The 13,792-nt window shown below is 43.0% G+C and overlaps 1 protein-coding gene across 11 annotated transcripts in view; it reads right to left on the reverse strand.

Moving 5' to 3' along the window:
- Plagl1 (PLAG1 like zinc finger 1) overlaps nucleotides 1-13,417 on the reverse strand; it is a 42,425-nt gene extending 29,008 nt beyond the window's left edge. For 4 of the 11 annotated variants that reach the window (XM_075948890.1, XM_075948842.1, XM_075948863.1 and 1 more), the window contains exon 1: nucleotides 13,113-13,279. The gene's annotated coding sequence lies outside the window, so the exon portion shown is untranslated. Of the gene's footprint in view, nucleotides 1-12,316; nucleotides 12,366-13,108 lie in introns of those variants that run through there. The other 7 variants (XM_075948838.1, XM_075948834.1, XR_012907800.1 and 4 more) reach the window with 6 other exon arrangements.
- Nucleotides 13,418-13,792: the final 375 nt, after the last annotated feature.

Here is a 13,792-nt window from a genome sequence, read left to right on the forward strand (position 1 = left end):
ACCAACCATATCACCACCAAGGTCAAGACACACAGAGCAGGTCCACCAGCAGAAGCGGCACCCACACAGCTTTTCTACAGCCACAGCCGTAACCACCACCATCAGGCTGCTGTCTGTTTTAACATTAAATATCCATCCACTTATTAAGGAAAAAAATAAAGACATCATTCATACCTAAGAGACCACTACTAAGTAGTATATCAAACCATGATTAATTAAAGAATTCTGTTCTTATGCACTGGAATAAGTTTTAATTCAGAAAACAAATTTTCTTTCTTCTCATTGCTACTACAGGATAAACCACTTATTTCTAAGCCCAAACAGTAAAAGTAGACATGTTCTTTAAATTATCATTCCATATTTCCAGCATATCTCTAACAAGAAACCTTTGGCCCTTTACCATAGGACCATGTAGGGTTGTTTTTACATATTACTTCACTTAATATGCATACTGTTATCACCCCTGTGTGACCAGGGGGAAACGAAGACCTTGAGAAGCTGAATAAGTTTTATATGGCTTAGTTAGCAGTGTTTGGGAGCAGATAATTGGCTTCTAGGCCCAAATATCCCTCAAGAGGATAAATATTAATAACATTAAGATGTGTTGTCACCACAAAACCCCCAATTATTGCTAGACTTCATCATAATAAAGAGAAACTGAATAGGAAAAATGGCCCCAAATAATGACGCCAGTGTTTTGTTCTTTTGTGAGACAAAACACATGTTATATAACCCAAACTGGGCCAGAATTCTCCCTTCTGTTGTTTCGGCCTCCCAAGTGTGTGCCGCATTATCCCAAACAGTAATTTACAAAATAAAAATGAGTCTTTATTCAAACACAAAATGATAGAAAATGGTCAAAGCAAAACAAAAAAGCAAAGACTAGAGCACAAAGGAAGACCCCTATTAGGAAAACGAACCATTCGGCAGCCCTTGAATTGCTAGCCCAGTGATGTCAGGCGGTTACAGACACGTAGTCAGGCTGACCTTTGAGAAAGCGCATTCAGCAAGCAGAGGTGATGATGAGTGGCGACATTTTCAGTCACAGATAAAAAGCCTCGAAATTAGGCTCTTTAGCCAATAGAGACATCAAAAAGCCTAAAGGTAACATCCAGATAATGATAATAATTCAGCTGCATACCTATCAGGACGGAATTTCTGTAGCTTTATTAGCTTAATGACACCACATTATTACTGAAGATTAGTAGCTATTTTCTCATGCAACCAAACAATGCATTTATGCATAGCTGTGGCAAATTGGCCAATTCAGCAATACTTAAGAGGTACCTATCCAATAAGCCACTGATGTCCTGTCCCAGATACTCGGGCTCCGCTTTGTTTACAAATGTCTCCTTCATGGTCTAGGGTCAGGAGGTAGCCAAGGGATGCGAACTCATTACTAGCATGCGTTAGTGTGCATATTAGCTATACATAAAAACGAGGGGCGATGGGGAGCTTCATTTCCATATGAAGCCACATCATTTTAAGAGATGGGGACAATTCTGCCTTACCAACATTCTAATCTATCAGCAACTTTAGAATGCTTATATTTTATTCCATTTGTGGAAGCCATGATGAATTATTGCATTTTAACTAAACTTTCTCTTCCCTCTCAGTTACTCAAACACGATTTCTTCACTGGGGGAACATGAATGCATGCTGAACTCTCTTAACTCTGGCGGCTTGCCCTCGCAGAGACTCCCGAGACTGTCCACCATCATAATGCCTCCCCATACTGTGGTCATTTCACTCATTTCTTCTCTTCCTGCTGCCCTTCCTATTCCCAGTGTTTTACACGTGTCTGCCAGCATCCTTCCCTCATGGCTCCCTGAGAACACAAAAGCTATCGGACAGGGCATCTCACCCTTTTAACTCTGAAACTGCAGGCTCTCCTCCAACCATGGGAGAACATCTTCCTAAAACCGGAAGCCAATCCTACTGCTCCATCTAAAGTTTTCTCTACTTTACCCCTCCCCCACTTTCCACTGTGACTCATACCCCCACGATACGGCATACTCTGGTGTGTCCCTGCTTTAAAAAACAAACATGCCTTGACCCAGCGGTGCCCTCCAGCTCTGACTCAACTTCCATCCTTTCTCAGAGAAACTTCGAGAAAATCCACATTGCCTGGCTTCCTCCTCACTTCCTAACCTTCTTTGAGACACTTTGTCAAAGGATCCATATTAATGCCACCGAGGAATTCTTATCCTTATTTTAAAAATTGGGAGGTGGACGCTTAGGAGACAGCGTGAGGGTGAGAGCGAAAAGGCCTCTCCTTGGAGTGACTGGGGAAGCCCAGGGCTGACCCAAAGCATTCTTTCAGGGTACCAGACTGGGGACTTCCTTCCTCTCTGTGCTAACTTATTTATGTAAGCTAATTTGCTTGGCAACCTGAGAAACAGGTGATTTTTATCTCCTTAATGAAATTCGACCATGACTAAAAGGGAGTAAGAATCCTTCCCCGTGTCGCCTGAGTGGAGCAAGCACTTGACCTTGGTCACCTGCATTCCTGACCCTAGACTCCCTGGGTTTTGGGAGGGCTCCTTTCTCTTAGCTGTCCCCCTTGGATGGTGGCACCGTAAGAGAGCCACTCGGAGATCCGTGACCCAGTCCTGACACCTCCATGAGATAAGAGAATTTAGAGCTGCTGTAAAGTCATTACCGTGCCTCAGGAACTGATTGACCTGTCACAGCAGGGCTGTGACAATTTGCATTGTAAACCTCAGAGGCGATTAGAGTGGTTACCTCCCCTAGCTCTACCCCAAAGCTGAGGTGGCGTTAGGGAGCACGGGAGTGGCCTATAGGTCACCCCCACGTACGACTACTACCCTCGTTTCTTCCAGGCACAAAGATATGTACTTTCTTAGAACTTCAGAAGGCCTGGGTGGACGCTGGCTCTGCGTCACATCCGTGCTTCCTTCTGGACCTTCCTCAGCTGTACAATCTGTGAGCAGGCACATGCAGCTAGTTCTAGGCTATAGTAACCAGGTTAACTGCTGGGAAAAGAGTCATCAAACATCCTTTCCTTGCTGTGTACCCAAGAAGACTAAGTAGTCCAAGAAGTGTTACAACTATAAGATGGGTGTATATTAACAGACTTGGGTCTCACTGCCTGGAACAAATCCACGGCAGACATTTGTATGAGCAAAAAGGAAAATTTAACTTTTGAGTAAAGTCACGGAGGACTGTTGCGCAGCTTGCTACCACAGCATGGCCTTAACGCATCCTGACTGCAGTGAATTTGGTACCAGAAGTAGGTTTCTGCTTTAGCAAAACCCAAAATACACATAATCTTGATTTAGTGGTCAGGAAGCAATGAGGCAGCCGACCTCAAGAGGCAGGAAGATGCTGCTGCGTTCTATAGAGTGGTGAGACATGGCGTTAAGCCTTTGTCTCCGCCAGGGCAGGACATACACCTCCTGGCCTAATGACCTTGTTAGTGGCTCTGAGAGAAATGAGAAAAGAACAAAACATTGGAAGTCTGGGGCTGCTACTGCTTCTCAAAAGGGATTCTGAGAAAATTTAGTCAGAAAAACAAACAAACAAACACACGACCAGTCTCAAAAAAAGGCACTGGAGGTTGAGAAAAGACCATCATTGAAAGTTCAAGGTCAGCTTTCACTACGTGGTGAGGGCCAGCGAAGAGAGGAAGACTGTAAAGGGTGTAAGGTCAGGAAAATGTTGCCAGATTACATGGCTTCAAGAACACATGACAGCAAACGGTCTGAATAAAAAAGAAGCTTTCTAAGAGAAGCCAGGGAGTCCCAGATGGCTTCTCTGGGGTCTAAGAGGAGCCATAGAAACGAGACAGTAAATCTACGGCATTCAGCTGAAAAGGAAAAAAAAAAATCAAGGGTGCGTTTATTAATTAGCATACAGGACCGCCTGAAAATACAATACATAAATAAATACACAAGAAACCTTCCAAGTTCGGAAGATTATTGTGCTGCCAAAGACAAAAGCCTCTCAGAGAAGTGTTAAAATGACCCGTTGGCTGGCCCTCACACTTCCACTTGTAGGAAGTGAATAAAAAAATTTTTTTGGTTAGTCCCCAAGTGAGGCAATTTCTCTAACCCTTGCTTAGTCCAATGTGACTAAGAACAGGAAGATGCTTAAAACAATGACCAAACAGACTCAGAGCCCAGAAAGAAACATTCTGCTTCCTTTGGGGTATCCCGTTTCAAACTTGCTACAAGTCAATCAATGACTCTTTCAAGTATAAACTTATAATAAAAAAAATGTCAAAGACTAGGTTTGGATCTGTATTATTCTAATGATTCCAAAGAGGAGTCGGGAGTTTCTAATTTTCCTGTACAGCCCAGATTTCAAAGCCTCACACTGAATGGCATGCGCTTGTGTGCTCCATAGCATCCTCCGGGGCTGTGAATACCTTCCCTGGGCTTTTAAAACGCAATTCTCTAGATTGCAGCTTGAAGTATCTTTTTAGAGTGCAACAAGTTATTACACTAAAAGCATATGATGCGGACACACTTTACAGGAGGCCAGCCCAATGAACAGCTCCGCCTCACACACGCTCTCAAAACCTCAGCCAGGAGCCAAAGTAATGGCGATGCGAAAAATATCTGACATTATGCCTGGGAGACGCACGGCAGGGGCTGAGAGACTGACTGCATCCTAAACACAAAAGCAGCTAACCACCTCCATTTCAACATCTTACTGCTCTCTCTGGGAATGATTCGGGTACAGCTGGAATGGGTCCCCAAGTCCCTCACAGTCCCCATCTCAAAGGGCAACCCCAGGTGAGAAGGTATCTAGAGACAACACTGGCCCAGCAGTGACTTAAGTTTGGATGAGGCCAGAAAGGTGGCGTCCTATTCTGTCAGAAAGAGAAAAAAATGAGAAGAATGATAACGTCACATACACCCCCAACAAACATACATGCAGAGAGAGTCCAACCAGAAATTAAATTCTATAACACCTTGGTCTTGGTCTTTAAACTTCTATAAATGTGAAAAATGTAACTTCATTGTTTCAGTGGCCCTGACTGTGGTGTTCTGAGCAATGTGACTAAAGGAGAAACTAAGCAGAGACAGTGTTTCTGAAAATAACCATTATCATAAGAAACAATGCCACACACACACACACACACAAACACAAGCTACAATAAATCTCAAGTTCCTATCTTAACCCTAAAAGATATGAATGATTATATTAAGGAGCAAAATGAGTACAAATATGTTAATTTATGCAATTACAAAAAAAAACTCTTCTCTTTTTCAAATAATTCTATAATAAAACTGATCCAATAGACGAACACTAACAAGCCTTTTTGGTTCTGTTTGCTTGTTTGAGGCAGGATCTTATGTAGCCCAGGCTAGCCCTGAAGTTTCTCTGTAGCTCAGTATAACATTGAATTTATGATCCTCTTGCCCCTACCTCCTGAGTGCTGGGATCACAGATGTGAGCCAACACACCCAGCTTAACATTTTTAAGGTTTTTGAAATTATTTTTTTAATTTAATTAACATACAATATAGTGCAAAGTTGTGGTTCTTTCTGTTTGTCTGAGCCCACTGAAGAATACTTAAAATGTATCCATTAGTAACAATAAAAACTAGAAGAGGCATCTGAAGGAAACCAGTGTCGGCTAGTGGGGTCTCAAGGGCAGACTCCAAGAAGCACACTGGCAATGGAGGCAAAGCCACCTCCGTGTCGCTTTATTGTCAATTAATTTCTACGCCATAATTTCATTTATTTAATTAATTTGACTATTTTTAGCACCAAGGCACTACAGCATAGACAAGCAAGAGCTGTGGAATCAGACAAACCAGTTTTGCAACTTAGTAACTACATGGTATTGGGCAAGTTTCTTGATCTCTTCGGCTGAATTTCTTGACAATTGAAAACAGAGACAACACTACTTACCTTGCAAAACCGAGCACGATTATCATGGGTATTTAATAGCGGGAGCTATTTAGCAATAGTGTTTTGTGTACTAAGTACCATGCGGGGCGTTTGAACAGAATCTCTAAGAACCTGACCAGCTGGACATGACATTTAGATTTAAAAAGATGGATGGTAAAAGCTAACCATTTAAGAAGAACGCTAGATCACAAATAATAGGGTTCTGATCTAGCTAGAAGGATTACAGCATACCCTCAGAATAGGGCCTAGAAAGTTGCAGTCACAAATTAGTTGAGGTGAACTGATTAAAGATAGTAGAAATAGCAAAGCAAAGAATGTATCCATTGGCCCAGTAGAGCGAATCTTCTGGAACTGGTGAGAGGTGAAGGCTACCTGACCACTGGACTCAGGATAGGAAGAAACATATAGGGGGAGGCCAGCAATGAAAGCCGGAAGTGAGCAAGGAGGGGTGACTGCCAGGCTAGGAACAAAGAACTTCCTTTTCCCAAGAACTGGAGTGCCAGAATGTCTTAGTAAGTGCTCATCCGATGTGAGGGTAGGAAACTTAACAGCAAGGAAGACCACACAGGAAAACAAGGGCCTAAAGCTAGGGGGCTGGGAGGCATGCAAAATATAGGAAGAAGTTAGAAAGGTTATTTTTGTCAATTAAGAAGATTAATGAGTTTGCCTAATTGGTACAGGTAGGTCCATCTCTCAATATTCAAGGTAATCCTTTCTGACCCCTGAAGTTCTCAAGGACATGGATGCATTCAAACCAGCAAAATGTACTGCCTGGCCTGAAAGTGCTCAAAATATTGTTGGTGAGTAAATATAAAGCAAAATAAATGTTAAACACAGAATTAAGAAAGCCAATGTATGAGTAATGCAATACAAAGAAGACTCACTTTCCCTTTCTGCAGAGCAGGATTTGCCATAATACATGCCAAGTGTCGAATTTGTTCATGCAAAAGCTAGCTCTATCTCTAGCGGATCAAAAGACTCAGCTAAAAATCTGAAAGGTTGCCATCTTGGTTGCTAAGCTCTTGTGCAATACTGCTTTGGGACTCGATCATTCATTATGTTCTTTGCTACAAAAAACAGTTGCTTTATGACTCATAAGCATCACACTAGAAAGTAGATTAAATCCCAGTCGTAGATATATGCCCAAGGTTTACTTAAGAACATAAGCTGACTTGATGACTAAGCAATGGTTAGCGTAAAGTCATCTAACGTGCTAAGAAATCAAAGAAGAAAATGAAATGAATGCTTCCTAGAAGATAGGACCAATTCCTAACCCTCACTAAGTACCCACCCAATAGTCTCACCAACCTCTCAGGAGAGATCTCTGTCTTCCATATTTTGTACTAAGCTACAGAGAGGCTAAACAATTCCCCAAGATTATACTTCACAAAGGGAGAGAACTAGGAGATGAACAGAAACAACTGGGCCTCAAAGTCTAGCAGATTAGAAAATGAACTTAATAAAAATCAGTTATCCTTCGTGATGCCACATCTCTGAGCATGGTGGGACACGGCACTCCCGTTTACCTTAGAAGCAAGATAAGAGCATCCACAATCACTATAGCTAATTTTTGTTGTCCTGGCCAGTGAAATAACATAAAGACAATAGAATATCACATGACCATCTTGGTCTCAGATAACACATATGGGTGGTGGGGGGCGCAGAAGGAAGAACAAAATTAGAGAAGCTACAGGACCAGCAAGGGCTTTAAATGTAGAAATGTAGCTTAATTGTAAAATGTGTCTAATAACCACGAGGCCCGTGTTCAATGCCGAGCACTGAAAAACAAAAATTTACTATAAACTATGTTAAAACAGCCCGATATTGACTCAAGAACCAAAAAATAATCTTTTAATGAAAAGATCATTTAATGAAAACTAGACTTTTTTCAATTAATCTATATAGTGGTTGTTTTCCCATACAGAAAACACGTCATCTTGATCCTGACTTAATGCATATACCAGGATCGAATAGCAATAATTGCAGATCCACTGTGAGAACTCAAAGGACAGGCCTTTGGGAAGAAGCCTCAGGTAAATGAGATTGTGAAATCATTTATGGGCAGGGCTCATAGAAGCACTATTGCCCCTTTCCCCACCCCCTAAACACCCTGATGGACTGAATGTCATAAAAATAATTCTGCTTATCAAAAAGCACCATTAAATTAGGCTGGAGTGTATATATAATTCCATGATAGAACACCTTCCCAGCCTGTGCCAGGCCTAGACTTGAGCCTCATCACACACACACACACAGAGGTGGGTGGGGTGGGGCAGGAGGGAGGATTAGGCAAATGACAAACCAAACCTCAAAGGCAAAAATTATTTGTAGACCAGCATGATGTCACAGGCCTTTAATCTCAGTACTCAGGAGTCAAAGGCAGACAGATCTCCATGAGTTCAAGGCCAGCCTGATTTATACAGGGAGACTGAGGCAACCCAGAGCTACACAGTGAGACCTTGTCTCAAAATATAACAACTTGGAAGCATGTACCTGGTAAGTCTCCCATCCAGAAAATATAAATATAAAGCAAACACAAATTTAAAATTGGAAGAAGTGCTTGAACAGGCACTTCGTCATAAAGAAATTGTGATGTCTCAGCATCCAGAGGCAGAGACAGGAGTTCAAGGCCAGCCTGGACTATATCCTAAATTCGAGGCTAGCAAGGGCTATATAGTAAGACCCTGTCTCAAAAAAAAAATGTAAATGCTAATCATTATAAATATTCATGGAAATGCAACAAGCCACATATTCATCTTCTTGAGCTATGCAGATTGTATGTCCCTTTTCATTTGAGGTTTTTTTAATAAAAATATTAATATACATAAGATATTTTTGGAGTATGACCTAAGTCTACACATAAAATGCACTTACTTTAGTTGTTTATTTATTTATTTACTTATTTGTAGTGCTGTATTTTATTACAAATTGTACTTATTTGTAGTGATCCCTGAGCCTCGGGGTGCTAATTTTGCATGTTATTCAGCCCCCTTCAGTTAGGTATCATACATGCTTCATACAAATAGCCTGGAGGCAATTTAATAAACTATTTTTATTCATTTGCGCTTGACTGAGACGTCTTATGTGAGGCCAGGTGTGGAATTTCCCACTTGTGGTATATTGATACTCAAAAGCTCAGCAGAAGGAGCAGTTCAGAAAGACGGGGGTTGAAAACGGGGGACATTCAATCTGTACCCAAGAGACATAGCTTAAAGAACATTTGGGGCTGGAGATATGCCTCAGCAGTTAACAGCAAGTACTGCCCTTGCACCAGTCCCCCAGTTCAGTTCCCAGTACCTGCTGGAACTCCAGCTCCAGGAGGGATCCCAGCGTCTCCAGCTTCTGCGGGTACCTGCACTTACCTGTGTGGAACCCGTGCAAACACGCATACATATGCATAATTGAAATAAAGTGAATTCAATTGAAAAAAAAAAGCAAGAACATTGTAGCAATTCAACTTGTAACAGTCCAATACTGGAAACAACTTGAATGTTAAATGAAAGGGCTAAGGTGTTAGTCATGAATATTGTTGAAGTGGGGCAAATAAACTTTCTGTTAATAGCCAGAAAGTAAATACCTTAGGCTTTCTGGGTCAGATAGTCTGGCATAATAAACAGAGAAACAGGCTTTGGCCATGTTCCAAAAATAGTTGTTATATGAAAATATGTAATGGGCTGGAATTTACTAATAGGGCACCGTTTGCCAGTCCCATATAGGAAGGAAAAATAAACAACTTTATAATACTGTATGAATGGCTCTCCAGAACACAATGTGAGAAAAAAAAAGTACGCCACATTTTCACATTCCCGGTGATTGAAATCAAGAGAGTTGAGTGGGGGGAGGCCGCGCTCCACAGGAAGGAGCTGGATTGAAAAGGCCTTATGACCTCATCTGGAGAGTCACACAGGCATATACATTTGTACATTTCATTGGGCCACACCCTTCGTTTTTGCCTTCTCTACACGTCGTATTTGCAAATAAGATGTAACTCAATTTGGAGAAAAGGGCAAATGGTTTTGTCTAGAATATTGATCTAAAGAAATAATATCTAGAATTCAACGTGGATTAAAACCTTAAAAGCCAGATTCAAAACTTAATACATCTAATTGTGGTTCCTAATGAACAGGGAAGGGGGGGAGTAGGTGCCCAGGGGACAATGAAATCAAGGGCAAAACTTCCCAGGTTTGAAAAAGAAGCCTTAGGTGAGAGTGTCAAATGCATGGTCACACGATACATACGTCATCTTGCCCAGAAAGCCTTTGATTACATATTCTTTGTGATCATACCAAGAGCAATTAAGACCCTCAACAGTAAGCAAATCAGTGGTATTGACACATGTTCTGACTGTGGGGCAAGTTAGAAACCAGGAACAAGAGGGAAATCGCCTAAGCCTTCCACACTGGAGGCAGAGAACACCTCTCAAGACTCTCACAGTGAAAGAAAAAAAATATACCGTAATGAAAACATGTTTAATCCTTAAAACAGAACCACATACTACATGTAAAGCAACAGGGCATAAAAAGTTGTAATCCTTCCAGATGACAACTGGCTACAGAGCCCAGAGGCAAGTCCAAGCTAATCTATGCATCGCCCATGGCTGAGGGGGTGCAGCAAGCCCCTGGCACAGGGACAATCGCCTTCCCAGGAGAGAGAGAGAGAGAGAGAGAGAGAGAGAGAGAGAGAGAGAGAGAGAGAGAAACACAGCTAACCGTGTGCTATCTTCACCACATAAACAAAGCATGCACATCCACACCCACGGATGCATGAGCTTCATAACTGTGGGCAAAATACAACTGTGAACACTTCAGAAATCATTGTGGAATCAAGTTCATTAACAGCCGAGTTTTTCTCGGGGGGGGGGGGGGGTTGTTGTTTTTTCAATCAAGACACACGCACCACAAAGATTGCCTGTTTATTATCTGAAAGTTTCTTCAACCACGACCCGCATCCAGAACATTGTTTCCCAAGAGAAATGTGCTATGGTTGGAATGTGCTGGTCTGTAGCATAGGAATGTGTAACGCAATATAATATATAGTTACACGCAAAAATTGAGTACTAGAAATATGGCCTGAAGCCCCTGAATAGCGGAAATGGAAATAAATACCACAGCATGGCAGCATTTTAAAACCCAGAGCGAAGAATTGAAATTTTTTTTGTGCTTTGTTACCTTTTTAGTATTTACATTTCCCCTTAACAAAAGCCTGTTGAGCTTAAATTGCGAAATAAAATATAATTCCAAGCCATAGCAAAGTTACTTTTAAAAATAGCATATTGAATGATTTCAATTTTCTTCTAAGCACTTTAAAAAATATATTAAATTTTTTAAGGCATAGAAAAATATGATGAATTTAATGACTAGCAATGTGCCCACCAAAGAAATTATGAAATGCGATGTTAACGCTGTTGCGTTTCCTAGGTAACTCTCCCTGATCAGGACTCTTTATGACGCAGTGGAAAATATGAGATTTCAAGCCCTGGATACAGGCTTCTTCGTTTTCTTTAATATATTGGTGGTGGTGGTTGGGGGGGTGGGGGTTAACATTTAGACCTATGTGTATCATTTAATAGTTTTTAATCCTGAAACGTGGCCACTGGCCAGAAGAGTCGTTAATGTTCCCTCATACCCATTTGCCCCCCCTCCCAGGAGGTGACCATCAATGACGTTCATAACATTAATTTATATTTTTCCCTTTATGATTTTTAATCTCTGTGCTTTCCTACACAATAGCTTTGCTTGCCAGTTTCTGAATTTCACATAGATGAAATCATGCAATATTAAGTAACTTGTTTTTATTTGTTTTTCTCCTTCACACTGAGAGGAGTCTGTATGGAAACACAGCACCACCTCATTCGCTCCTGTACCATGTTCCATTTTATGACTGGTACATAATTTATGTTTCCCCATCAGACGGACATGAAGGCTTTGTCCAGCTTTGTGGCCCTACACAGGAAGCCTTCTTCTGTATGTCCTCTGGTGCATATGAAAATTTATTTAGGGCAGTGGCTTTTAAACTTTTTTGACCATGACTCATAGTAAAGAATGGCATTAGAACACCATTACACACATATGTGTGTATAAAACTAAGGGGGGGGGGGCGAGTGGTCATAAAACAAAGACCCTCTGACTTGAGACACATTTTTATGTTTTCTCCGTTTGGAAATTTTCAATTTTTTAAAAATCACCCTCTACTTAATTGATTTCAGAACTCATGAATAGGAGCTTCACGTTGGGAACAACGCTGCTCTGTAAAGGATTTGTACGGGACCCTGAGGTCGGGAAATGCAGATGTCAAATGTCGTCAACTCTGAGTCGTGACTTAAATGACCGTTCTCATTTACTAGCATGTAAATTTCCCACTGTTTTAAGAGCAAAAACCGCGATGCAACAGATTTTATCGTTTCATACGTCACTAAAATATTGATCACTTACCATGCGCTAAGTAAGCAGCCAGAGACGCCAACCCCAGACCGAAGGGTTACTACGCAGAGGAAAAAGGAAAATGAGGGGGGGGCACTTCGGGGAGCAGAACCTTGCCAAGGCTCCAGAGATCTAACAGTAGGGGCCCTGAAGCGCCTTGGAGGGTGGGGTTCGAGAAAGATTCCTAGAAGAAGAACCTAAACTGGAACATTTCTATTTTTAATTTTCACCCGATTCCTAAAACATCAAAGTAGTACATTTGTTACGGGGGGATTCCCACCATTTTCGGACCCCTTTTCAGTATAAAGCGGAAAATCTTTCCTAGTGTCCTTAAAGTTGATGCGGGAACTGGGGGAAAAAAGGACACAAGTTGCACTTTGAATTCTCCCAGGAATTTTTAGGAGTCCGATGTTCTCGAGAAGCTTTAAGAGCACAAGTGAGAACGCAGTTATCGTTAAAGCATCAAAAATACGTGCATTTCCCCAAACGGACGCAAATCACTTCTCCCCGACTTTCTTTTTAGCCTTTGGTCGAGTTCGGAGTGTTTTCAGATCTTAAGGACCAAGACTAAGTGCTGCATACCACCCAACGACGGGTGTGAGCCATCGCGGCACTAAGTGCCGTTTGGAGGGATCCGGAGTCTTTCGCGGCATCCCTGACCGCAGTTGGAAAACCCAAGGTAGGAGTTTGTTACTTAGGTACCCGAAGGGTCCGGAACACCGAGGTCCGCGCATAGTGCGGCAATCCTCCCCGTGGCATTGCCGCGCCACGTCGCCAAAGCGCCCAGATCACCCACATACTTACCCACCGAGGGTAGCTGGACTCAGGCGAGCCGCCCGGCTCTCAGCCTACGCGACCATGGCGGCAACCCGGAGGTGGCCGCACTCCGTTCTCAGCTCCGCTTGCCGCGAGCCCCGTGCTCGCGGCCGAGCCTCTCCGAGCGTTCTCTCGCCTGCCAGGCGAGTGAGGCTGGAGAACGCCCCAGCCGTGTCTTAATAAAGGCTCGGGGCGGTCCCCGCCCCATCTGAGTGACAAATAGCAGATGCCGTGGGCTTTGCCGCGCAACACGGCAGCCAAAGGGATCGCTGCACAGACGTGGCTGCGGGCGGGGCTGCGAGAGGAGCTGGGCCCCCGGGTGTCACGTGGGAGCAGGAGGCCCGGTTGGGCTCTGGGGGTCTGCGGGGGAGGACAGCCACGCAGCCCGCCACGATGACTCATCGGCTGTGTGCGCAAAGCCAAGGTCGCCCAGGTGCCGCGTTGGCGCAGGTAGCGGCGACTCAGCCCTAAGATCCGTGATGAGGGTTGATTGCGCCCGTACCCTCTGGGATAATCAACCCTCGGCCACATCACAAGCCAGAAACTGGGAACGGGGTGCTGCGGGGGTGGGGGGGAGCAGCCAGAGGCCGAAGAAGCTTAAGTCTCTGCGTGATCAGGGGTACCACGGTTGGAGTGGGCTTTGAGGACCAATACCCCAAGTCCTATAGCAGT

The sequence above is a fragment of the Microtus pennsylvanicus genome, chromosome 1 (assembly GCF_037038515.1).
Source record: "Microtus pennsylvanicus isolate mMicPen1 chromosome 1, mMicPen1.hap1, whole genome shotgun sequence".
In the NCBI taxonomy this organism is placed as follows: domain Eukaryota; kingdom Metazoa; phylum Chordata; class Mammalia; order Rodentia; family Cricetidae; genus Microtus; species Microtus pennsylvanicus.